This window comes from Castor canadensis, chromosome 16 (assembly GCF_047511655.1).
Source record: "Castor canadensis chromosome 16, mCasCan1.hap1v2, whole genome shotgun sequence".
NCBI lineage: Eukaryota > Metazoa > Chordata > Mammalia > Rodentia > Castoridae > Castor > Castor canadensis.
The window spans coordinates 70,216,910-70,244,382 of NC_133401.1; the positions used below are offsets into that span (position 1 = coordinate 70,216,910).

The 27,473-nt window shown below is 37.3% G+C and overlaps 1 pseudogene; it reads left to right on the plus strand.

Annotated features, from left to right (window-relative positions):
• The window catches only part of LOC109679452 (butyrophilin-like protein 8), a 62,744-nt pseudogene that overhangs the window by 23,047 nt on the left and 12,224 nt on the right, over positions 1-27,473 (plus strand).

A 27,473-nucleotide genomic window follows, 5' to 3' on the forward strand; every position in this document is an offset into this window, starting at 1 on the left:
TGTGGTTAGTAAAGAACAGAAATTTTATTTCTCACAGTCTAAAAGTTGAAAATGCAGTAAGGTTGGATTATGGTGCGAACCCTTATTTCAGGTTGCAACCTATGGACTTTCCATTGTAATTTTATAAGGCACTAAGTCCCTGGAATCCCCATTTATGAATGTTCCAACCTCATGACCTAGTTAACTTCCAATGTTATAATTTTAAGCTTTCCATTATATTTTAGATGTCCTTCATATTTTTCCCTCATTTAATTGCTCTGGCTGAAACTTCCAGTGTTCTCTTGCACAGAAATTTCAAAAAGTGTTCATCATTATCAATATCCTGATTTAGAGGGAAAATTTTAGCTCTTTCCCATTGAGCATGATGTTCACTGTGGGTTTGACACATATGGCCCGAATTATGTTAAGAAACATTCCTTCTCTTCCTAGTTTGTTGAGTATTTTTAAGATGACAATGTATTGAATATTATCAAATGACTTCTTTTGCACCAGATAAGATAACCACTTGTTTTTCTTCCTTTTTTCTGTTAATGTGCTGTATTATCTTACATTGAATCATGAGTAGGTATTGAAGTTTGAAAAATACTTATAATGCATAAAATGATTGTATACATTTTATTCTTTAGTTTTGTGATATGTTGGATTATATAAATTGATTTTTGAATGTTGCATCACCTTTCATACCTAGAGTAACTCCCAATTGGTTATGTTACATAATTTTTATATGGACTGCTTAAATTGATTTATTAATATTTTTCAAAGACTTTGCCTTCCAAAATGAATCTGCAAGCATTTTCTTCTCTTCTACTTGTTAGGAAATATTGTGTAAATTTGTCAATAGCTGTTCTTTATTTTACCTCTTATTGTCTTTGAGTGTTATGAGTTTTCTTTGTTTTGAAAACTGTTTTTTAGTTTTAGACAGTATTGGGGTTTAAACTCAAGACTTCAAGACTGCCTCAAGACTCTACCATCTGAGCAATGTCCTGAACACATAACTGTTCTTTAAATGTTTTCTTGTCCTTGCCACTGAAACAATCTTGAAATTTAAAAATCTTTAAAATGACATTTCAAGTTATAAATCAGACATTTTCAGTGGTTATACAACTATTGAGATTACATGTGTCAACATGACTAAGTTTTGGTGGTTTGTGGTTTTCAAGGAATTAGTGTATTTCTTCCAAGTTGTCAAATATATGAGTATAAAATCTTTCCTAGTATATCTTATTATACTTTCAATGACTGCATGATCTGTAGTGAAGTTTCCTGTTTTATTTCTGACATTTGCAATGTTTATAGTCTTGTTTTCATCTTTGTCACTTTTCCTAGAGGCTTACCAATCTTACTGATTTTAAGAAGAACCATATTTTTCTACTTACTTTCTTATTTTTACCCTATTTGAAATTTTGTTGATTTCTGCTTTTATATTTATTAGTTTCTTTCCTCTATTATTATCCCTGTGTCTCTCTACCTCCACTGTATTATTCAAGAGCTTTCAGTGTGTTCACTGTGCCATCTTTATACATTGGAGCAGTACATTTGGATATTATTCACTATCATTCTCTTTTCCTCTCCCACATCCCTAAGTTCTGCAAACAGTTCCACTATATATATATATATATGCATATATATGATCAAATATTTATTTGTGTACAAATTTATCTTTGTCTTTCATGTCTAAATTCAACATTTGAGGGAGAACATTCAACATTTGTGCTTCTGAACCTGGTTTATTTTGTTAATATGAGGATCCTCAGTTCTATCTATTTACCTGCAAAAGTCACACTTTCATTCTTCTTTATATCTGAATACTGCATTATATATATATATATATATATATATATATATACTGGAGTTTGAACTCAGGGCTTCACATTTGCTAAGCGAGAGTTCCACTTCTTGAATCATATATCCATCCCCTATGCCATGTTTTTGAGCATATCACTTTGTACAGTTTTCTTAGCAGTTTCTCTGAATATTATGGTACATAAAATTTATCACAATTTATTGATACTGACTTTATCAATATTTTACTTTGTGTTAATGTGGAAGCCTTACTTTTTCTTGATTCCTTTATGTTCTCTACCTTTGAATTAATGTTGTATTGACAATTTCTTATATATACATTCAGTATCACATCAGATATACATACATTCAGTATCAGATTCATCAAAATCATAAGAAATTCAAGGTGATCTATTGTATGTACCTTTATTTTTCTTGCTTTCATTGGTTTTTATTCCTTAAGGATATTCTAAAATTCCTTTCTTTTTCATTTCCTTTCAATTTGAGAAATTTCCTTTAGTCTCCTTTAAGGCTTGTTTGATTGAAACAAATTCTCTTTTTCTCCAACAGGTGAATGTCCTGACAGTTCTCTTCTTTCAGCAGTTTAAAAATATTGGGCTGTTTTTTTTTTAGGCCTCCAAGATTTCTGTCATTCCATAGGAAATTTCTTTACATATAATTCAGTTTCTTTCTGGTTGCTTTCCAGACTTTTTCCTTATCTTTAGTTTTTCATAGTAGAACTATACTAAGTCCAGGTGTGAATTAATTTTGATTTTTCTTATTCAGTATTCACTTAGCTTTTTTGAGCTGTAGTTTATGCATTTTCACCAAATTAAAAATTTGTCAGGCACAATTTCAATAATTGCTTTTTTTTTTTTTTTTTTTTTTTTTTTTTAGAATTCTTCATTGTATGTTCTGTCCTCTGGGATTCTGATGATATAATGTTGAATACTTTGATATTTCCCTACAGTCCCCTGAGGGCATATTTTTAAAGATGTTTTGATTCCTTGTTGTTAAAATTCAGTAAATTTTATTGCTCTATATTCAAGTTCACAGATTATTTCCTCTATCAGATCTACTTTACCATGGATCCCAATCAGCACATTTTAATTTGTTATTTTATTTTTTAGTTATAGAATATCATGATTTTTATTTTAATATTTATGTAAGCTCTTCTAAATTTTCATATTTCAAGAGCTATTATAATCATCAATACATTTATCTACTAATATAATAATTATAATTATGATTACTATTTAATAATTACAATAATAATAATTCTTAGTATGTTTTGTACTCAGGACCTAGTGTTTGCTAGGCAATTGCTCTACCACTGAAGCCATGTCTTCAGCCCTTTTAGCTTTCACTTGTTTTTCAGATAGAGTCTCATGCTTTTGCCTAGGATAGCCAAGGACCAAAATCCTACATCCACCCCCAAATAGCTGGGACTGCATGCATGCACCACCACACCTGGTCTATAATCGTTTACTGAAGCATTTTTGTTGTTACTTAAACTCTTTGTCAGATAATTTCTGGCATTGGAATAATTTTGTTTTGGTATCAGTTTATTGTGTATTCTCAATGAAGTTGATATTTTTCTGGTTTTTAGAACAATGGATGATATCTTTTGAAAGGTGGACATTTTAGATATTATGTCATGATACACTGGATTTATTATTATTATTATTGTTATACTGGGTGGGGGGTGCATAGGGGTATTTGCAAAATACGCTAGATCTTATTTAAAGCTTTTATTTAATCAGCAAATGACTGTTTTAGGTTTAGTACTTAGATTCTGATCTTTCCTTTTATCAGATGTGGTTCAAAGACAATTTTTTTGTTACTTGTTTATACATTTATTCATATGTGTATACATTGTTTGGGCCGTTTCTTCTCCCTGCCCCCCGCCCCCACCCCAGCCCCCCTCACTTCCAGGCAGCACGTGTTTTACCCTCCTCTCCAATTTTGTTGAAGATAAAACATAAGAGATAATAAGAAATAAATAGAGTTTTTGCTAGTTTGAGATAAACATAGCTATACAGAGAGATTCCTAGCATTGCTTTCATGCACATGTGTATTACAACCCACATTGGTTCATCTCTACTAGACCTCTTCACTACTTCCTGGTCATCTTCCCATAGTGGCCTCGGCCAGTTTAAGATTACTGTATGAGCTCCTCTACAGTGGGCACATCAAACACTTTCAAGCTTTATGTTTCCTTTCCTTACCCTGTTCCTCCCATGTGTGTGTGTGTGTGTGTGTGTGTGTGTGTGCTCTCCCCTTAGTTTGTGACCATATCCAATAATATTTCTGCATTTGTTTTATGTCTGTAATCTGCAAATGAGAGAGAACATGTGATTTTTTTGGCCTTCTGAGCCTGATTAACTTTGCTTAAGATGATGTTTTCCAATTCCATTCATTTGCTTGCAAATGAGAAAACTTCATGCTTCTTTGTGGCTGAGTAAAATTCCATTGTGTATAGATATCACATTTTCTTAATTCATTTGTTGGTAGTGGGGCACTTGGCTGTTTCCATAAGTTGGCTATTGTGAATAGTGCTGCAATAAACATGGGTGTGCAGGTGCCTCTGGAGTAACCTGAGTCACATTCCTTAGGGTGTATCCTCAGGAGTGGGATTGCTGGATCATATGGCAGATCTATGTTCAGATTTTTAAGAAGCCTCCATATTGTTTTCCAGGGTGGTTGCACTAGCTTGCATTCCCACAAGCAGTGTATGAGTGGTCCTTTTTCCCAGAAGCCTTGCCAATATGTGTGTTGGAGGTGTTTTTATTTATTTATTTATTCACATGTGCATACATTATTTGGGTCATTTCTCCCCCTTCCCCCCCCAACTCTCTCCCCCCTCCCCTTTGCTTCAAGGCAGAACCTGTTCGTCCCTTATCTCTAATTTTGTTGAAGAAAAGACATAAGCATAATAAGAAAGACAAAGCATTTTTGCTAGTTGAGTTAAGGATAACTGCACAGAGAGATTCCTAGCATTGATCCATGTACAAATATGTTACAACCCAAGTTGATTCATCTCTAACTGATCTTTATACTGGTTCCTAATCCCCTTCTCGTGTTGACCTCTGTTGCTTTAAGGTGTCTGTATTAGTTCCTTTGGAGTGGGGACATCAAACACTTTCATGTTTGGGTGTTTTTGATGATAGCTATGCTAACAGGAATGAGGTGGAATCTTAGTGCAGTTTTCATTTGCATTTCCTTTAAGGTCAGGGATAGTGAGCATTTTTTCAAGTGTTTTTTGGCCATTTAGATATCTTCCTTAGAAAAAGTTCTGTATAGTTCAGTTGCCCACTTCTTTATTGGTTCATTGATTTTTGGGGAGCTTAGTTTTCAGAGCTCTCTGTATATTCTGGTTATCAGAACTTTCTGTGATGTATAGCTAGCAAATATTTTCTCCCACTCTGTGGGTGGTATCCTCAATTTAGAGACTATTTCTTTTGTTGTACAGAAGCTTTTAAATTCTATGTAGTCCCACTTTTTTCCATCTTTTCTCTTAGTTTCTGGGCTGCTGGAGTCTATTGAGGAAGTCCTTTCCTATATCCATTGCTTCCAGAGTATTCCCTGATCTTTCCTGTACTAACTTCAGAGTTTCAGGTATGATATTAAGGTCTTTAATCAATTTTGAGTTGATACCAGTATGGGGTGATAGGCATGGATCTAATTTCAGTTTTCTGCAGGCAGATAACCACTTTTCCCAGTGACATTTATTGAAGATGCTGTCTATTCTCCATCGTATGTTTTTGGTGCCTTTGTCAAAAATAAGGTGGGCATAGCTGTGTGAATTCATATCCGGGTCCTGCTTGTGTTCCACTGGTCTTCATATCTGTTTCTGTGCCATTACCATGCTGTTTTTGCTGCTATGGCTCTGTAATATAATTTGATGTTGGATATTGTGATACCTCCAGCATTGCTCTTTTTGCTGAATATTGCCTTGGATATTTGTGGTCTCTTGTGTTTCCAAATGAACTTTAGAGTAGATTTTTCAATCTCTGTGATGAAAGTCATTGGGATTTTGATGGAAATTGCATTAAACATGTAGATTGCTTTTGGTACTCTAGCCATTTTTACTATGTTGATTCTACCAATCCATGAGCATGGGAGATCTTTCCACCTTCTGTAGTCCTCCTCAATCTCTTTCTTCAGAGGTTTGTAGTTCTCCTTATAGAGGTCATTCATATCTTTTGTTAAGTTTATTCCTAAGTATTTGATTTTTTTGAAGCTATTGTAAATGGAATTGTTTTCTATATTCTTTCTCAATTTGTTCATTGTTAGTGTGTAGAAAGGCTACTTACTTTTGTAAGTTGATTTTGTATCCTGCTACATTGCTGAAGCTGTTTATGGTGTGTAGGATTTTTTGGGTAGAGTTTATTGGGTCTTTGAGGTATAGGATCATGTAAAGACAATTTTTAAACAGCTTTTGTTGTTTCCATATACTTGGATAATTTGCAAAGCCTGGGATTCTTACTGAGTACTTCTATTGCTGCCCTTAGAAATAGGATCTGCTACTCCAGGTGAGACTTCCTGTATCTCTAGGTGAGTCCTGTTGGGGAGAAGTGAGACTGCCTGAGACAACTCTTGTGTAGGGAGCAGATAATAAGCTCTCAGTTGCAGTATTGTTCCTTCCATCCTTGGACACCTGCCATTCACCTTCCTCTTTCCCTTCTCATAGTTGCCCTATGGTTGCCCTTTGTGTTATTTCCAGGGTTTACAATTTTACTTAAATGATCAGAGAGAGGAGTCTACACTGTGTTAAATGGACCCCTTCCTTACAATCTACATGACTCCTTCATCCATTCCTTCTATTAACATTTACAAGACTGTGTGAATTGTGCAAGTCATAGGGAATTGCCTAAAATGGCAAACTTCTGTCTGGTGCGGGGAGATGGATAATAACAAATAATCAAATAGGTTTTAATTCTATAACGAGTGCTATCCTTAATGTCCAAATAAGAAATGGAAGTTAAGCTAAACCCTCACTGTATTTAACTAGTCCTTTGAATTAAACTCCTAAACAATTCCTGTGCCCATCTCTCCTTTCTAATAGTCTTCCACATCTCTTGCCCTTTTCATCTCTCATCTGAGTGAGACAATGACATGGCTGGCTGGCCATCCTTCTCTTTAGGAATCCCTGAAACCTATTTCATGATGCTTCAGAGTAGCTCTCTAAGATAATGATCAAGTCATAACTACCACCTGATGGAAATGAGTCAATAGGCCTATAGTAGTGCTTAAAAGGTATGCTCCACATTCCTTGGGTCAGTGCATTCATTCCATGCTTTAGTATGATTCTGTGCTAGCCTCAGATATCATTTCAAATCCTTCTCTTCCTGCACACTTCAGTCAAGAAATACAAAATGCTAATAAGTATTTCTTGAAAACACTTTAGCATATTCACTGTTGATTCCATGGTGAATACTTGCTACTTTCCTGGAATGCTTCTCTATCTCTTCTTCTTTTCCATCTAGAGAACAACATATATGTGATACAGCAGGGTACAAATGTCACCTCAAAGATACTATGATGTACTCTAATAGTCATTCATTTGCTTCATGTGTGCAAGAGAGAGAAAAACAAATAGAGGCTAAGTTGTTTTGTGGATGGCTTGATGAACCTGGTTTATGACACCTGTGGCCTTGGGATAGGACCATTGTTTTCACTCTTTCTCTGTTTATTCTGCAGAGATGGGCTCAACTCCTCTCATTTCCATTGTGGGATATGTTGGAGGAGGCATCCAGCTACTCTGTCAGTCCTCTGTTTGGTTATCCCAGCCCATAGTGAAGTGGAAAGGACCAGAAGGACTTGAATTACCTGCAGACTCCAAAGTGAAGAAAGATGTACATGGTCTGTTTGATGTGGAGACTTCCCTGACAGTTCAAGATTTGGGGATCATACCATGTTCCATGCAACTCATTGACCAGAGTCCAGAAGTGAAATCTAGAATATTGATAGGAAGTGAGTAGAAAGAGGCAGATACATGTAGCACTTTTGAGGAAAAAAGTCTTCGACTCAGGATTGTTTAGTATTGTTTAGACAGTTGTCTAAACTCAATCCTAAGTTTTGAAAGTCAAAGTAAATGAGGTGTAAAAAGAAAATCATAGACATTCGATTAGTTGGAAACAGAATGGCTTACCACTCTTAGGATTCGATTTACATATTTTCTTCACCATAAGTTCCCATGGGAGCTGTTTGGTATGGAAACTAGCAGAAAAGTGGGTGGGGGGGATGAAAGAAGAGGGTGATGGGTGGGAATATGATCTAAATATATTATGTGCATGTATGAAAATATAACAAAGAAATCAATTAAAATGGTTTTTAAAAGGAGAGAGAGGAATGAGAAAGAGTAAGACACAAAGTTAACAGAGGTGGTGAATATGATCAAAGTACATTATACACATGTATACAGATACACAGTGAACACTTTTTATAATTAATATACACTAAAAATATCACTCCATGGGACATGTCTCCAAACTTAATATGTACAAAACTTAATAAAACTAAATTTAACTTAAAAATATATTACTTACTTGTTTTTATAAAAAGTCATTAGTCTATAAAACAGAATAGAATAAAAACATAATTTGAGGAATGATTTTGAAAGTAATAGAACAATTAACGCTAACTGAACTATTTCAGTAATTACAATCAATGTGGAAAAGCTTAGTTTGCCCTTTAAAACACAAAATTGTCAGAGTGGATGAAAATTACTAATTGTTTCATTCATAAGAGAAATGGTAAAACATTTGAATTATTTATTGAATCATAAAATGAAAATAAATATTTGAGACAAATATTATTCAAAGAAAAACCATAAGAGATATGTTAGTGCCACAAAAAATTTTAAGAAAAATTTCTATAAATAGAATTATTTCATAAATATAAAAAGTTAATTCACCAGGGAAATGTAAACATTTTAATTGTAAGTTAATCTCAGATATTTAACACATATAAAACAAACATCCATGGAAATAGAAGGAAAATTGGCAAATTTTGTGTTCCAAAAGTGATTAGGAAAACATAAAGTTAGTAAAGTGTTGACAATTTGAATTGCATATGAATCAGCCTTAACTAATAATCATTAAAAGACTGTACCTCAAAAAAGTTTTTTGCACTGTTGAGGATCAAACCCTGAGCCCTGTGTATGCTAAGCATCCACTGTACCGTGGAGTACACCCCAAGGCCCCAAAACATTAAAGCCCAGAGGGAACATTTACAAAATTTCACCAGGTATAGGCACATAAAATAGTTTTCAGAGGCTGGTGGAGTGGCTCAAGTGGTAGAGTGCCTGCCTAGAAAGTGTGAGGTCTGGAGTTCAAACCTTAGTACTACCAAAACAATGATTTTCACCAATTTTCCTGTATATACTGACATTGAGACGGTGCTCTCTAATTACAATTAGTAAAAATAAGTTAAATTGCAATAAAATTAATATGTGTTTGTAAAAATTTAAATGTAGTTATAAAAGAGGATCATTGGATACATCATGAAGGTAATTAGAAAACTCTAAGAACTAAATGGTAATTCAATTGCATCTATAATGTGTACAGCTAAAGTAGTTTTCTGAGTCAAAATTATATTATGAAATGTTCATATTAGAAATGAAAAGGCTGAATTTTTATCTTTTAGGTTTTGATGTTTAACCCAGAACAAACTGTAAAAGAACAGAAAGATGGAAATGATAAGGAGAATGATTTACAGAAACAAAAGGACAGTGCAGACTAACAGTTAAAGTTAGATGTCTCAAAGTATTGTTCATTAACTAGCATAAAAAATAACTTGGAAGAGGTAAAACTAAATGCAGAGATACAGCAGAGAATGCACTGGTCAGGTTACGCAAGTGCATACCACTGACCTACAACCCCACCACAAATAAAGAATTTATGTGACATAGAAGTTGTTCAAGAATTTCCTAGACTCAGCCAAATAAGAAAAATATGAGATTTTTTGTTTAGTATATATCAAGACACACTCTATGGCTGTGATGAAAGAGCCTGTCACAATTATGGAAAAAGTGACAGACACATGGACCAGTGGCACAGAACACATGTGCGAGCCTAAACAGAAACTTGATGTAGACAGATTGACACAGTGTGTAAGTCCATTAATAAATGATGCTGGCACAGTTGTTCATTTAGGAGAGAATGAAATAGATCCTCTATCTTATTTAGATAGAAAAAGAAAATCCAGGTAGTTCAAGACTTACTCAGAAATCCAAAGGTTTTTATTTCTTTGCTTTTTGTTTGTTGCAACAGGGACTGGCCATTTAGCTTAGACTGGCCTTGAACTTGCAATCCTTCTGAGTGCTGAGGGGTGGCCAGAATGCAAACTTTTAACATATAAAATATATAATAATATAAAAATTATAGAAAAATATTTTGGGATGTAAGAGGTTTCCTTAAATGTCAGTCAAATGCCCTTTGTGGTTAAACACACATTAAGAGTTCTCACACTGTTTTTCAGAGGCATTTCTCCAGACTTCACACAGTTTAGTGACATTTATTATACTGGAGAACTCCATTGCTGCCTTTGCTGTAGTTATTTATATGAATAGGAAGAGGATTCCATTCTGCAAATCCTTAGGTAAGTGAGGGAGGGAGGAAGAAAGGAAGGTGACAGCTTTGGGCTCAAGAGTTGCATCATCTTGACCACAGAGATTAGTTATCCTCTTCTGTGTATTACCAGGCTTTTCCTGCGTTTTCCAGATGTAAGGAAAGAATGATTTTTCAGAAGCTACAAGGCTGATAAATATTTCTGAGGATGACACCAAGTCTTCTTAAAAAAGAGTTCACTATATTTGAAAAGAATGTGTATGTGTAGGTGCGTAGAAGTTAAAGTGGACAAGATGAGGTAATATTCAGCCTCAAGAATAGTTTTCATCCCCAAGAGTCAATTTTCTCCTTTTTGAAGGCTATATTCCCCTCTGAGGGTGCATGCCATAATCCCACCTCCCCAACTCAGTCTACTTCTCCCTGATATCCTCCATTACTACAACCACAAGATTCGAGAGGTCCATGCATCTCTGCAGTGTGAATGATTCTCATATTTTGTTTGATTCCAGATAGAATTGCTCAGTACAGGGACTGGGAATTTGGCACAGGAGAGTTCTAGGAGAAACCCTGTCATTCAGACTCCCAGCTTGTCCCACCTCAGTTGTGAGGCATGTTTGTGTTTGTAGCTTATACATTACTATGTTGAACCCTGAATGCTCTGTTTGTGTTTCAGGAAATATTTGGAAAAAAAGTGTAAGTATCTTATGTTTTGACCCTTCCACACACAGTTCTCCTGAGGCCTAGGTGGTTTGGCCATATGTTCCCGACTGTGTTTAACCCTGGAGAGAAAGGTTGAGACATGACAGAGAAAGAGAAACAAAAGTATTTTGGCTTTAGGATGGGAATCTAGGTATGGAAATATTCTACAGCTGTCTATAAATTTTGCCTATTGTTACATTTCATGCAGTAGAACAGTAGATTTGGTGAGAACTCTGAGGGCATGTGGACCCAGAATGCTGAGGAACCTATGGGGTATCTCTCCCCTCTCCCTTGATTAGTTGAGCCCTTATCCAGGCTTGAATCACTACTGAATATTCTGCTTTCTCTTTCAGAGAAAATCAAGGAAAAACTTGGTAAGAGCATTGTCACTTGCAGAACTTTCCTCTCACTTACTTCCAGAGGCCCTGTTCTGTGATTTGCTTCTCTTCTGTTTTTGGTTTCAGATTGGAAAGACTATCACAGGCAGGAAAGTAAGTAAACCCATTCTTCCTCACCCTCCATTTATCTTTCTTTTATATCCCTGAGTTTATGAATTCACCTGAGGCCCATGGATCCCTAAAATGGCAACCTTGTGATGGGCTTCAAAGTTGTTGAGACTCTGAAGTTCTCAGTAAATACTGGGTGAGGCATGTTTTGAAAAGAGGTCTTATTGGTCTCAGCAGATTTCTCGTGAATCTGTGTCCCCAAAAGTGCAGTCACCTTGGTTTCTCTCCTCTCCCTGTCTCCTGCTCTCCACATAAGTAATGACATGCCTGCTCTGTCTGCTTGTTTTCAGAATGGACAGAGCCTGCAAACATGCAAGTACCAAGGGATGACAGGGTGGCAGTGGAACAGAGCCTTGGATGGGCATAGGAGAGGGAGCTGATGAGTGACAGATGTGGGGTTTCTGAGTGACATTGAAGGCTACATGATCTGCATATGATGAATCTGTGATTCACCCCCATGGTGCACCTCCCCCCAGACATAATTCTCAGTCCAGATCTAGTATGCAAGATCATTCAGGGTGGAGATCACAGACAAAGTTATAGGAAATTAAGGGCACTAGTGACTAGACAGGGTGCTGAACTGATGGAAAATTAAGTAAAGTGGACAGGAATGGATAGATGGGAAGAAACTGAATAGTCCTTTGAGGTATCACGAAACAAATAATGAATGTATATTTAGGGAGCATGGTGGGGTTAGGGTGATACACAAGCATGACCTCCCAGACTTTCAGTGTTAATGAGGCTCCAGGTTGTACTACAGATGAGGAAAGGATCTGGAAAGATAGTTTGTAATGGACACATCTCCTAGACCTCACCTAATACCATCCTGAGTATGTTCTAGAAGGCAGAGTAACCTCTGGGCCTAGTTCAAGTTCCTGTCCCTCACAGTAACATATTCCCTTTCTCCTTTCCCTAATGTGACTAGTGGAGTCAAAGCTGACCCCAGACACAGCTCCACTCCAGCTCCACATTTCTGATGTGAAAACTGTATCTTATAAGGATATTCCTCCGTGTGTTTCCTACTTGGAGAAGAGACCTTTGAGAATGTGTGGTGGCTTCTTGGGGTTTCTGAGTAGGGAAGCATACCTGCTAAGTGATGGTTGGACACAGTAAAATGTCATGCGGGGAAGTGTGTGAGGATAAGCACACACAGGAAGAAGCAGTATATGAATTTGAATCCAATCAATGGGTACTGGATCCTTGGACAAGAAACAGAAAATTAGTATCTTGTAAACAATCCCAAGAGAATCCATCTCTCCCTAAGTGTCAATCCCGTACAAGTAGGTGTCTTCCTGGACTATGAGGTGGGACACTCTCACTCTTTAATACAGATGATCAGTCAGTCATTTACACTCTGACACATCAGTCTGAAGGGTTACTCAGGCCCTACATCCAGCATAATGCATATGAGGTGGAAAATGTAGCTCCCATTGTCATATGTCCAGTGTCTCAGAGAAATAACCTTTTTTTCAAATTGTCTCCAGACCCTCCCACATGGAAAATCAAACCTTCTATCAAAACATCCATTCCTTTCATCTGCAGGAATATGTCCCAAAAGAGTCACACTTCACACTCTCCTTTAGGTACTAAGGTTTCTTTCCCAGACCCAGAACCCTGCACAGCTTACAGAGATGGGTTTTAGGAAAGAGGACTGGTCCATCGATGTCAGGGATCATGTCTTTCTTGAACTGTATAGTGAAGATGTTAGACATTGGTTTTAGTTTGTGAAAACTCCATCCACCTAAGAGATCTTGGATGAGTCACAACTTCTCATACCTCTTCCTTGTTAGTTGGAGACAGTAAGAATCACAATGAAGTATAAAGAGAAAATGAATGTGAATTATACTTGCATTTTTTCAATGGCATAGTGTTTGCCAATGATGTATTCATAAAGTGCATTCACCCTAAATGACCTCTATCTCACATTAAAATAATTTTCAAATAACTTATGGTGTAAGTATTAAGCACTTATTTCTGTGCCAGGCAGAAGAGTTCAAGAGGAGTGAGCATTTCCTAACTCATTCTACAAGATCCACATGAACAATACCAAAATAGCCAAAGACATTATAGAAATAGAAAACAAAACTACAGATTCATGTCCCCAAAGAACATGAATAGAACATTACTAAATGAAATTTGAGTAAATCATATTTAAGGATATATTCACCAGTTACTGTGGGACACACCTGATTCCCAGCAGTTGGAAGACTGAGGCATGAAGATGATGAATTTGAGGTCAGCCTAGGCTCTACAGCAAGATTCTTTCTAAAAAAATAAGAAAGAGAGAAAGGAAGGAAGGAAAACCCAATCTATTCAAGGACAATGAATTACTATTGAGTTAATTTATCCTGTTAATACAGAATTGGAACAGTAATAATCAATATCAGGCAGTATAACTCATCACATTCACAAGCACCATGATACAAAGAACACTTGAATGGCTTTTAAGGTTATTGTATTGAGTGAAAAAAATAGTTATCTCAAATGATTATACATGGCATGGTCTTATTTATAAAATATTCTAAAAATATACAGAAATGGAGAACAGATAAGTGGTTGACAAATGTTGGGAAAGTAAACGGTGGGTATCCACATAAAGAGGAATCATGAAGGAGTTCTTTTATGATGATGGATCCATATTTTGATTAAGATGATGGCTATGGACTATACAATAATAAAATTGCATAGAACTGTAATACTGTCTAAGTATTGTGCCAATGTTAATTTCCTGCTTTGAATAATGTACTACAATTATGTAAAATATTACCAGTGGGGGGTATTTTTGCAACTCCCTGTGACATTGTTTTTTAAATAAAAAATATTTTGTTTCTTGTAAACCTATATTGTCTGAAAATAAAATGCTTATTGGAAAAATTTGATTCCCGTCCTTATCTAACTGGAAATTCCAGGAGAGTCTGGTCAGCTCTTCCTGGCTGTGAGTGCCACCGTTTAAATTTTATAGTTACCTTTTGTTATCTTGGTGAGAGATTTGCTGTTTTACTTATTTGTGAACCTGCTTCTCATGTCTCATTAGATGTTTGTTTTCAAAGATGCCTCCCTGTCTCCTTATCTAAGATAATGGCAGCTGCATTTTATTATCTGGGTGAGAGGCCAGAAGTTTTACTTCTTTGAGGAGCCTCCTTCCCATGTCTCCTTAGATGCGTACCTTTGAAGATGCCTTCCTGTCTCCCTTACCTAAGGTAAAGTCACTTATGTTATTTCTCTCCCTCACACTTCCATGCAAAACACAAACAATTTTTGGAATCTTCTGATCAGAGAATGCATGAGCCTACAACACACTCCAAGTCAAAGCTGACCAATGACCTGCCCAGAATTGAGCTCAGATATTGACTAATCAAGGCCACACAACCTCTGAAAGTTTCAGTCTCTCTTTTGCATAGAAGACCTGGCACTGACTAGTCAGGACCAGACACTCTCTGTAAGTTTATTTGCATGAGATAATCTGGATGGGAACCATTGGTCAGAATTTTTCCTATAGAGGATATCCCTTTTCCTTTATTCAGGAACAGGCCTGAATTGCTCTTGGTCAGAAGTTAACCTTCCTCTTAGCTCCAATAGATATCCTAAGAAAAGCCTTGCCTGTATACATTTGGGTATAATCTTGTTTCTTCCATTTCTAGATCTAAGAACCTGGCTCTGGTAACACTGGCTCTTGAGTCTCGTTGAGGCAGGTTGGCTATAGAGATTTTTTGGGACTCTGGTCTGCTGTGCCATGAGGCATGGCTTTTCCCAGTGCATTTCATGCTCTCAGCCCAATGATATCCCTTACAGTTGTAAATTCTAAAGATTATAAGACAGAATACCTTAAGGCCATTCTTCCCCACTGTCCTTTACCTCTCAGGTAAAAGCATTTTGCTTGAAACATGAACACTGATTGCACCTCATTCATGTAATTTAAATACTTGAGAGTTAGTTTGAGTGCATGGACAGAGTAAATCAAAATTGTCAATCACCATAGCACTTCTCACAGAGACCACCCAGATTTTCCCCACCATTTGTCTTTTGAATTTATAAAAGGTGTTTTGGACAAAGAACAGCTCAAGCTTCTATCCCACCTGGCCAGAGTCCATCACTGATTTCTCTGTGATAAATTTCCCTTACTTCTAATAAACTTTACTACATTTATGTGTCATGTTTGGATTCTTTCCACACAGGACATAAGAGGCTAGACATCTTCTGACTGCAGCTTTCCAGAGACTACCCATCCAGTAACAGTTATGGGTCTAAAAGTAAAGAAGAGTAATGGAATGAGGAGTAGTGCCAAGGAGACTCAGTGCTGTGTTTCATGGTAAATGCCTGAGGGGAGGTCATTACCATTTCCTCAGGCAATGCAGAAAGAGGTGAGTATATACTTGTGTGACTGTGTTGGGAGGTTGATAGCACTAGGGATGAGGAGGACACCACCACTAAAGGTGGGATGCTGCTGCCACTGGGGAGGTGGAAACTTCTTCCACTGGGGAAAAAGATTTATCAGAGTTTAGGAACTCAATGTCCCCAGCTTAATCAGCGTCTTCCTATACATTCCCATCCCTAATGATAAGGTCCCATTCTTTCCCAATCAATGCCCCCTCACTTTAACAGTAGACATTATGTGAGGCTGGGAGTTTATCTTACATTGTAATTAACTTGATCATGGAAGGAATTTCTGTTCTTCAGAGCACATATAAAAGCTCTCAGGTCATTTATATAATGATTGATTTGAACCACTGAGTCTTTCTTGCACTACTTTTTCAAGCATCCAATGTCATTTTCTTTGCTATTTCTCACAATTTTTTGTGGTCGTACTGGGGTTGGAACTCAGGGCTTCATTCTTGCAAAGCAGGCACTCTACTAATTGAACCACAGCTCCAGTCCTACCTTCTTGGTTTTTTTCAAAAAATTTTAAAGATCAGAAAGTCATTCAGATCTTCTCTTAACAAAACTTGATTAGAATCAGTCAATGCAAACACTTTGCAAATCTCTATTGATAGATCATGCCATGAACATCAGTGCTTTTTTTACTACTGGAAATAGACTCGATATCATTTTAAAATCAAGTTATATTAGAGAGTTCCAAAACACTAGAAACAATTCAGAAAATATCCTTAATTTTCTGTTCTTCTAGAACCACTCTTGGTACTGAAATCTGTATAAGTCAGCGTTCTGTAGAGAAGCACTATATATAAACAGCATATCTATGAGAAATGGTTCATGATGTTACAGAGGCTGAAATGCCCCATGATCTATCCACTATAAATGGAAGACTCAGAGTATCCAGTGGTATAATTCCAGTCTGAGTCTGGAAAGCATATGAACTAGAATAGACACTAAAATTGTAAATCCCATTCCAAAAGAGAAGGTTGATGTTCCAGCTAGACAGGAAGTAAAAGGGGGGGGAGTCCTTATTCCTTTGTCTTTTGTTCTATTCAACCTTCAATAGATCAAATGATTCTCACACAAGAAAGAGAAATCTTTACTGAGTCCACAGATTCAAATGCTATCATCTGGAAATACACTCAAAGACAGACACAGAACTAACGCTTAATCTGGGTACCTTGTGGTGCAATCAAGTTGACACATAAAATTAGTCATCACAGAATGCAATTGTTAAAAAAGACAGAGTTCTGTCAGCCTGTGTACGTGATCAAAAGCTATTCATGCCAAACTGATGACCTTCTCAAGACTCCTTGGGAAACAAAAGTAAATATCTCCATACATAAAGCAGCTACATAACTGCCGAGTCTACACTAACTAATAAACCTCTCCCTTTCTTCCTATTTCTTTTTTTAAAAATAGCTGCCTTTATTTTATGAGAGGGAAAATTTAAATATTTCAAGAAAAAAGAAATTCATTATGCATGCAATACATCATCTAGTCAAAGATCTTGATATAGAATTGGTGTCCTATCATTTCTTGCCTTTAATAAATAAATGAATATTTCTTTTTAATAAAGGTGAAAAATTACCCATATTAAGCATAATGTAAATAAACCTCATTAATTTAATAACTGCCACTTCATAGCATAAAAGCTTGAGAGTTTTGTATGTTTCACATTTCTTTAAATACTGCCTTAATAATTATTAACTACGATAATTGGAAAGCATAATAATGAATACTATTTGATTTTACACCAAAAATTGTATCTTAATCATCAAGTTAAAGACATAGCAAGAAAACAATGACGTTATCACTTGGCCACCCTCAAATAGTCAATCCTAGACAGAGAGGAAAGATGAATTCAGTTCCCCACAGTTGATGAAATTGCTTTTATTCCAAGGACCTCTTTTCTTATCTTTCTACACTGGTCAGTATTGACTGCTTTTTATCATGAACTGGTGAGACACAAACATGAACCTCTGTACTTATGAAGCTCTGATGTCTGACCTTGGTGAGTTCTCCTCAATCTGTATACCTTGGGGCTTCACCTTCTTTTTCCTTGTTGTCCAGAGGCTCTTCTGAGACATTTGGGGTTCATATGAACACTTTGGAAATTTGCTGTTCATCTGATGAGGAATTTTGGATATCTTCTTCTAGCCTTCTCTGAGTATTTGTGGTCATTTGAGAATTTTGTGTTAGCAATTGTCAAGGAAGATAACAGAAAACACAGAGTGTTTGTGTTAGAAGTCCCTGTTTAAGAATGAAAAGCACTAAATTCATATTGCCCACTAGGGAATTCTAGCTGACTAGTCTACTAAAAGAGAAAAAGACAATGTCTGAGAATGCACTGAAATTAATATAGTGTTTTTGTGTGTTATTGTGTGGATGTGTGTGTGTCTTTTATTGTCTTTTTTGGAAAGACTGAGAGAAGCTTTGATTAAATATACTGGCATGACCTCTGACACCTATGAGGGACAATTAATACTGAGAGAGATAAGTTCATAATGCACTCTGCTCTGGATACGTGGATGAAACTTCAAAAGATTCCATTAGTACCTGAAAATATCTTAAACAGTCTTTAAAAAATTGCTACAGAAATATTTTATAACATGGATGAGAAACAAGGTTCTGAGAGTGAATGCCATCAAAAAGAAAAAAGGCAGACCCTAGTTGCCCTGAGAGAGGCTAATATAAATGGCAGCACCCTCTACACATACCACTATCAAAAGGGAGGGAGGATCTGGTGAGCCTGCTTTAAATGCAGTCTGGAAATCGTTTCCAGTGAAAATGTACCTGGACAAAGGAATCCCCAAAGCTCTGTTGCATTTATAAGGGAGAACACTGGCGGTCTCACTGTTCCCAGTGATGAAGGTCTCTGGTCTAGACTCCTCAAAATAGCTCAGCAACAGGATTGAGGGAGCCTGAGACATCATCAATTAGCTCTCATTCTTTGGACTGACATCTCTGAACTGGAACTTTGGGTGATTTTAAAAATAGAGAGAATGCCTTTAAATTGACTCCTTAACACAGGAGCCAGTTATTCAGTCTTTCTCCGAAACCCTGGACTCTTCTCTACAAGTAACTATAACAGGTGTACCAGGAAAGCCTCTAACCAGATACTTCTCTCAGCCTCTCAGTTGTGAATGGGATGACTTCCTTTTGACACACACCTTATTAATCAAGCCAAAAATCCCAATTCCACTGTTGGGGAGAGACATTTTGGCTCATATGCACACTACTATTCCCACAGCACCAGGGCAATTATTGTGTCTACACTTAATGGAGATAGATGTGAGCTCAGAAGTATGGGCCACTCAAGGTGAAATAGGCCGAACAATTGATGCCACCCCTGCTAAAATCCATTCTAGAGACCCTACAGCTTTCTCCACCAGCGACAAACTGTTCTAAGGCCTAAAGCAAAGCAAACTATTAATATAGCAAACTAGCAGCTATCAATCTACTATGCTGTTTCTAAGAAGGGCAGATGTTTTCAGTAGACTTTATACATTTTCCTTAATGTTTTAATGATGAACTAAATTTCCTGAGAACTAAATTTCCTGCCAACTAAATTTCCTTTGTTACCTCTTCAGTTTAAAATAAAAATGGGAGCCTCAAACAAAAGCCTCCATCTATGGGGGACCCTTATATAGGCCTCTGTGAGAAGACCCTGACTGCTGTCCACTACCTTTTCTAACTCACAGCAGTCGAAGAGTGGTCATTGCCCATTTTCCCCTAAAGGCAGTTATGGTTACTTTTTCAGAGGGAAAAATAAGACAGAAAGACTCCTGGAACCCTCCATTATGACTCCCTGTGACCTTAAAGGGTCACAAGGAAGAAGGAAAAGCAGGCTGGACCAGAATAAGGATGGTATGAGGATTAGGGCATGGACAATCAGAACGTTGCAGTCACAGACAACCAGAATTCTGCTTTCTATACACCTAATTACTATAGAGGTTGAGCAATGCCCCAGAGAAATGGATTAACACCTCAGACCATGTCACTTCTCTGGCACCCTCTCTTGAGACTCCTCCCAGATTTGGGAGCTCTACTGTATCCTTCTTTTCTATCTCAATAAACTCCCAATTACTCACTCTTACTGTCCATGAAGTTCATTCTTTAACTTTGTGAGATATGAACCTGAAATGCTGACCTCCCTCCATCTGGATAAACACCTAAGTCAGCAAGGTTAAGTGGAGGCTTTCAGATTGACACGAATCTTCTGTATCAATAGCAACATTTTTTATGAGTAGGAATGTTAAGACTTTCATAAAAAAAGAAACTCATTGTGCAGCACATCACATAGTCAAAGGGTTGAAATAGAATTGGTGTCTTAGCTATCATTTTCACCTTTAATCAATAAATTAATATTCCTTTTTAGTGGAGATAAAAATTACCCACATTAAACATATGAAAATAAACTTCATTAGCTTAATAATTGCCACTACACAGCATATATGCTACTCAGTTTTGTATGACCTCACATTTCTTTAAATATTTCCTTAATAATTATTAACTAAAATAATTGGAAAACATAATGAAAGCTATTTGGCTTCAACCCAAAACTTGTACCTTAACCATCAAGCTAATGACATAGCAAGAAAACAATGACATTATCACATGAAGGTTGTCTTAGTTTATTGTTAACCATCCATTCATGCACACTTAAATGAATTCCAGCAGAAAGTCTAAGAAATTCATGGATCAACCCTCAAAGCACATCAGAGAAAGTGCTAATCACAGGACAGGTAGAAGAATGGCAAAAGTGAACCTCTCATCTAAACTTCTGAGCTAATAAAACAATAGAGAAGAGGGAACTATTGTGAAAAATTTTTAAATTGGTAACAAGATAATTAATACTTTATAGATTTTATACTTATACAACTTAGAGAATAAAGTAAGCAAGAGAGCTTCTAAATACACTTAAAGTAAGAAATGATGCATTATAACATGTATAGGCACAAAGTTTAAGTTCCAAGCAAGTTTAGTCATCCCTCATTATTGGAGTGGTGTATTGGAGTATCCTATCCATAGTTTAACAATGTGACCATCAGTCATCTTTCAGCCCCCTCCTAATGCATGATTCAAACAAAATTTGTTCAAGGCAGAGGATAGGCAAAGTTTTCAAGTCTTCTTGTTACCAATCAGCTAGGTTGGGGTTTTTTTTTTGTGTGTGCTATTTGAATAGGAATCATGGGTGGGTAAGGAGAGACTCTTACAGTATTAGGAGTCCTGGGCCCTTGATTGCCCAAGGCCTGAGGGCTGAACTGGCAGAACTAGAGGCTTACAGCTCTAAATCTGGATGCTGGAGGCCTGTTTTCCAGGTATAGAAGCCAGAGACTTAATGACTCTATGTAGACATAATTGTGGCTTATTACTCAGGGCTTTAACTACTACTAGACCTGACACTTGGCAAACTGTATTGTAGTCCTTGACCTCCAGCAGTACTGAGTGGCAGCAGCAGGTGCTTCTGCTAGTGTTAGAGCTCCTGAGTGGGTCTTGGATGTTGGGACCCTCAGCTCCTAGAGTGCCTAGTGTTACAGCTTGTGAGCATAGGATGTCAAGGTCCTTACCCCTTGATAGCCACTGTTGTTAAAGCTCTCAGGATTATGATGTTACCCTTGTCCCTGAAGTTTTGATTGCTCCCTTTAATACTTCCAGTGACCAGCACACGCATTTTCATAGCTGGCTCTTCACAGCTTTCTATCTTTCTTTAGGTAACATTTATACACTTTGGCTGAGGGCATACACTTAAAGGTGGCACTTTTTCACTTCTATACTGGAAGTATAGTATACTCTTCCCCATTATTTATATCCCATTTTCTCTATGGAACTCTTCAGCTGTCCTAATGCTGCTGCTGCCACTGAGGTTGTGACCACCTTCAGTGTTACTTCTGCTTCACCGCAATTTCTACTCTATCCTCTTCATGTTACCAACTCAGCCTGCTCTCCTAATGACAAAGATCAAAAGTAATCAAGAAAACACTACTTGAGAGAAGCCTTCTATTAGGCTTAATGTTGGAGCCATTGTGGCAAAAGAGGGTGTATTCCAGCTAACTGGAAAAGTGAGCCAAACAGCCTGCTTATATAGCCAGACAGGGTGTATAGCAAGGGTGTTTGCACCAATCATACCACGGCCCTTCATGTAAATGGAAGATTGCAATTTCACCCATCACATCCTTCTGCTGGGCCACCAGGGGAAGGGCTCCCCTTTGACCTGGGTTAAAATAGCTGCTAGAGTTTACCAAGGCTTGTGATAGCAAAAGTCCTTCACAAGCTATTAAAAACATCTATGGCTGGAATAGTGCCTTCTAGGCCAGAGTTGTGCTGTAGCGGCAATCAGCTATGGTTGCTGTGTAGCTTCCTCAAGGCGTTTGTGGTACTCCACAGCCTGAAGCCATTAGGGCAGTGTGACTGAGTGCTTAGCTTACAACTCTCAGCTCAGGGCAGATAGGGGTGCCAAGGTAAGGCCTAACGACTGTCAACGAGGGAGTCAAATCACCTCCAAACCCAACATCTTAGTTTATTTTAAGGAATAATAAATATTTAAAAGAGTTCTTACAATAAAGGCCAATTATTAACATTAACAGTGTGTCAATGGTATCTAAATGTGCTTTGGCAGTATTTACAGTGCTCTTCTCTTAGCCAGGCACCCCTGGGAAGAATCAGATAATTTCATCTGTCTTATCCTTGCCCCTAAGAACTGTGGGAGTGTCAAATTTCCTTGATATGAAACTTTATTTGGTGATGACCCATGGCATTTCATCACCTTGGTCAAGCTGGGATTCCATCAATGGTGGGTTGTACAAGCAGTGCAGGAAGAAAGTTATGTGGAACTAGTTGCACCTATTATGTCTTGAGACATATATGCAGTTGTGTAGCACCCAGATGTCAGACATGCAGTCCAGGTGTGCACACAGGTGCAAGAAGTGAGGAAGGTTTCTGAAAATGCATATAGATGCCTATGTTCCCAGGCCTGGTGAACCAGTCCCTCGTCTTGGCCATAGGGAGGCTCCTGGCAGTTGGAGCAATAACTTTTACTGGTGTTATACATTGATTATGATTGATGAACCAATGTTAATTTATTCTGTTAACTAAGCAACTCTTTGTGTTGTGAAATTCATGGGGTTTAACAAATTTCTAATGTCATGAACTCAGCATTACAACATATATATAATGGTGCTGCAAATTATTTTCTGTACTCATTATTGTTCTTCCTCTCTCATCCCTCACACTCTTGGCTATTTATGATTTTTTAAAAATCTCTGTGTCTCTATGGTTTTCCCTTCTAGATGTTATATAGTTGGAATCATGCCCTATGCAACATTTGCACACTATTTACTTTCACTTAACACTATATACTTAATGTTCCTCCGTATCTTTTTGTGACTTGATAGCTCCTTTGTTTTTATTGGTGAATATATTCCAATATATGAATGGCCACAATTTGTTTCTCCATTTTTCTATTGAAGAACATGTTCGTTGCTTGAATTTTTGGCAGTTGTGAATAAATTGGCTATAAGCACCTATGTACAAGGTTTTTGTGTGTATAAATTTTCAGCTCATTTGAATAAATACCAAAGACTATGTTTGCTGAATCATGTGGCATGTTTAGCTTTTTTGAAATGGCCAAACTGTCTTCCAAAGTGACTATAGCCTTTATTCCTATCAGCAAGGAATGAGAGTTCCTGTTTCTTCACATCCAGGACAGATGTTGGAATTGCCAATGTTCTGAAATTCAGCCAAATATAGTATTTGTATTCCTGTGTTAGTCTAAACACTCTCTAGTATTTTTATAATTTATTTTAGACCCATGAGTTATTTAAATTGATTAACAAATGATTTCCTAGTAGATAGGGTTCCTCTTTTTAAGTTGTTTTTATCCTTGTTTGCTTTGCAATAAAAGACTGTTCTGTATAATGTCATCCTGGAAATTAACTTTCCAATCTAGTAAATGATTTATCATTTTGAGTTTCATGTGTGTAAAAAGACCATATCATTTCTACTTGTGGATAACCTGGCTTGCTGTATGAAATGAATGGCTAATGAATGCATCTTTTCCCTTTCCCTGTGTCTGATCTGGTATTGGATTATTTTCTAATACTGAGTCTCTTTACATTATGATGTCTGGTCTCACGATCAGAGTCCTGACCCTGAACTCAAGACAAGAAATGAGTGGGCAGGGCTACCTCACTACCCTCACAGAGTACCATATTTTGTCTAAGACTCTACTACCCTCTGCCAGCATGACTTCTCCTTCAGAACTAAATTTCTACCTCCATCCTCACAAACCTCTCCCTGCCAGACTAGTCATGAAAATATCCCTACATCTGGTATTTCTCTGACACCACCCACAGTAGAGACCTAACCAAAGATAAGATTCTCTATTAGTTTGTCCCATCCACTTATATATTGATTTCTCCGGATGGACAAATATTTATGGCTTGCCAATAAGTGCAAGGATTCAAAGTACAGAGTCCTCATTCTTTTAACACATACAGCCATGTGAAAAATAGTGTGAGAAGAATAGCACATTTTACCATCAGTTCACAATGAGCTCCTCCATGGATCCTGATCCTGGAACAGCTGCCTTAGTTCGTCTACTCTCTTATGCTGGTTTCCATAATATGAAATCAACCTGCTGGAACACATCCATGGGCCCTCGTGCTCATGTTGGTTGTTAATTTCCACAAGCTGGAGTCAGGTAAGCTATCCAGGACAGCCTCTTTCTGTCCATGTTTTGTTGAATAGCAGTTTGATTTCTTTACTTGATCCTGCAGAACAATGGGGTAAGTATATCTTTGTTGTTTATATTCCCCTGGCTTCTCTCAGTGCAAGTCTGGCATTTGCTAATATCAGGGGGTTGTGGGAGGCATGGGGAAGTGGGAAGTACTCAGGTAAGTTATATATCATAAAAGTAGCCAAGAAATGCTATGTGTGAAGTGTTAAAGAAGCCACAGTACAGTGGACGGGACCCACCAGAAACTTTGAGTAGAACATATTGGATGCTGTCAGTGATGAGATCTGAGGGTTTAAACAGGAAAGTCTCTAGAACTTGACTTTCTGATTTGGGTACCTGGGTGGAAGGAGACACTTGAGGAAAAGACAATTTTTCAACCTGTGGGTATGCTGAGATGGAAACACTAGTGTTATATAAACAGAGGATAGGAAGATGACACAGAATCTTTTAGCTTTTGGGGGGCAGAAATTCATTCTTCTTTCTCATTAAAACCTACCTTATAAGGCACAAAGTAATGTTCAACAAAAAACAGAGGAAGTTGGAGTAGACATAGGTATCTGAGCAATCACTATTCAGCAGTACAAGCTTCAGCTGAGACTTCCTTTCCCTCTATGCAGGATCCATACATTGCCTATCTACCTATATCTGTTTTGCTAAACAACAGTAAGAAAATAGGAACAAAAAGCATTCAAAACTTGCTCTACATAACAGTAGTATGACTATACTTCACAACAACCTATTACATATTTTATGAATAAGTGTAAGAGAAGAACACAAAATCTCCAAACACAAGGTAATTTAATGAGGAAAATGTTAACTATCCTGATTTATAGCATATAATTGTATTAAATCCTCACAGAGTACCCCACAAAAATATACAATTAAAATTCTAATAATTAATTTTAAAACTTATGCTGTTTTATTAGCTTATATTAGTTATTCCAAAGTAATGGGTTTCATTTGACATTTTCCTATGTGCATATACATACCTTGATGCTATTCACTCCCTGTATTACCTTTTGTTCTCCCCCTCCCCCTTTCCCTTTTTCTTTTGCACATTCATAATTGTCCCCCTTTTACTTTCATGTACTTTTGCACTCTAAGGTCCACATATGAAAGAAAAACATGATATTTGCTTTGTGATTCTGAATTGCTTCTCTTACCAGGATAATTTCCAGTTCTATCCATTTTCCTGCAAATAGCACAATTTCATTCTTTATGGCTAAATTCAAATATACTGTGAATTATATCACATTTTCTTTATTCACCTGTTGATCACTTATAAAAATGTGGTATACATGTTGAGGATGTGGTTCAAGGGTTAGAATACTTGCCTAGCAGATTTGATGCCCTGAGTTCTAAACCCCAGTACTACCAAAAATAAAAATAATTCTAAAAGGCATACAATCTGTTTCTACAACAAAATCTATACTGTGCCTCTCATCTAACTTCACTCTCACCCATTTTCTAATGAGCTTCTCTGCTTCCGTGCTGTTTAGGGAGAGGCGCAGCATGGAAATGACCACAGAGACAGAAAGACTTTGTTTTTAACATTCCCTTTTCCTCTGCATTGGATCTTTGTGGTCATAACTTCTCAAAGTGTTAGTTTGCTTGTTGTGGCATGGAACTAGAATCACATTCCTGACAGAGCCATTAGAGAGCTTAACAAGGTTGTAACACAAAGTCCCTGGGTGCAGTGTTCAACACCAGTTTATTTCCGGTATTCCCCAGTTAAAGAAACAGTAAAAGCATTGAAGATTCTGCTACAGGCAAGAGAAATGTCAGATGCAGCAAGAGCAGCCCAGCTGACTTAGACCTGGTTCTCCAAAGCAGATCCAGTTACAAGGGCTGATCTCCAGGGGGTTTGTTTAAGAGATGATTCTGAGAAACCAAATGAGCAGGTGGGAGAGTGAAGCCTGAACCCATGGAGGATGTGCTAAAGAGCAAGCTATTGCTGACAGCAACTGGGACTCAGGTCAACTAGGACTTTCTGGGGAACCTTTATAGGAATCATTTAGACTGTGGCTCAGCATTATCTTCTGAGAAAGAAGAGACATTGGGAATTCATCCGTTGCCTCCCATCATCACAGATAGGTCTTCAAGGTTGTTAAAATGCCAGGACTTCTGAACTTCCCTACCTCTGTGATCACTAAGCACCAAATGTTGGAGATGGCCCTCAGCAGAGGAATTGGAGAGTCAGTTTCCTAGGGTAGAGCCATCAGCAGGTGTGGGGCTCGCCCATCCTATTACAGGGTACTCAGAGGCTGAGTGCATATAAAGGGACAGGGCCTCAGCCTCTGACATTCCAGCGGAGTCAGAGACCACACTACAAAGTCACAGTTCATCTAATAACAGTCTGCTTCAAGAATGTGTGAAATTCATTTCAGAAAGATATCTAAAATATACTTGAGTTAGAAATAATTGGTGCTAAAATAAAAAATTTCACTTCTTTTAGAATTCACACATAAAACCTGTCTTGCTTGTTATTCATATGCACCCTCTACACTTAGATGCATAAATTCATCAATGAATCCTTATGGATAAATCAAGAGAAATTGTCTCTAGTCAAATAAGCAGTGTACAGAAAAGTTGAAGGGTTGGGATCCCACAATGTGTGAGCACTCTAAAAAGAAATTATTACAAAGTGGTAAGTGTGATTTATATCAGGAACATTGCAGAAGTGATCATCAAACAGATGAGCAAGTAAGGAAAGAAAATGGTGCTCACCATTTACCCTTGTAGCCCTCATTTACCCTTGTAGTGTACCTTTGTCAGGTTGCACTTCTATAACAAAATACC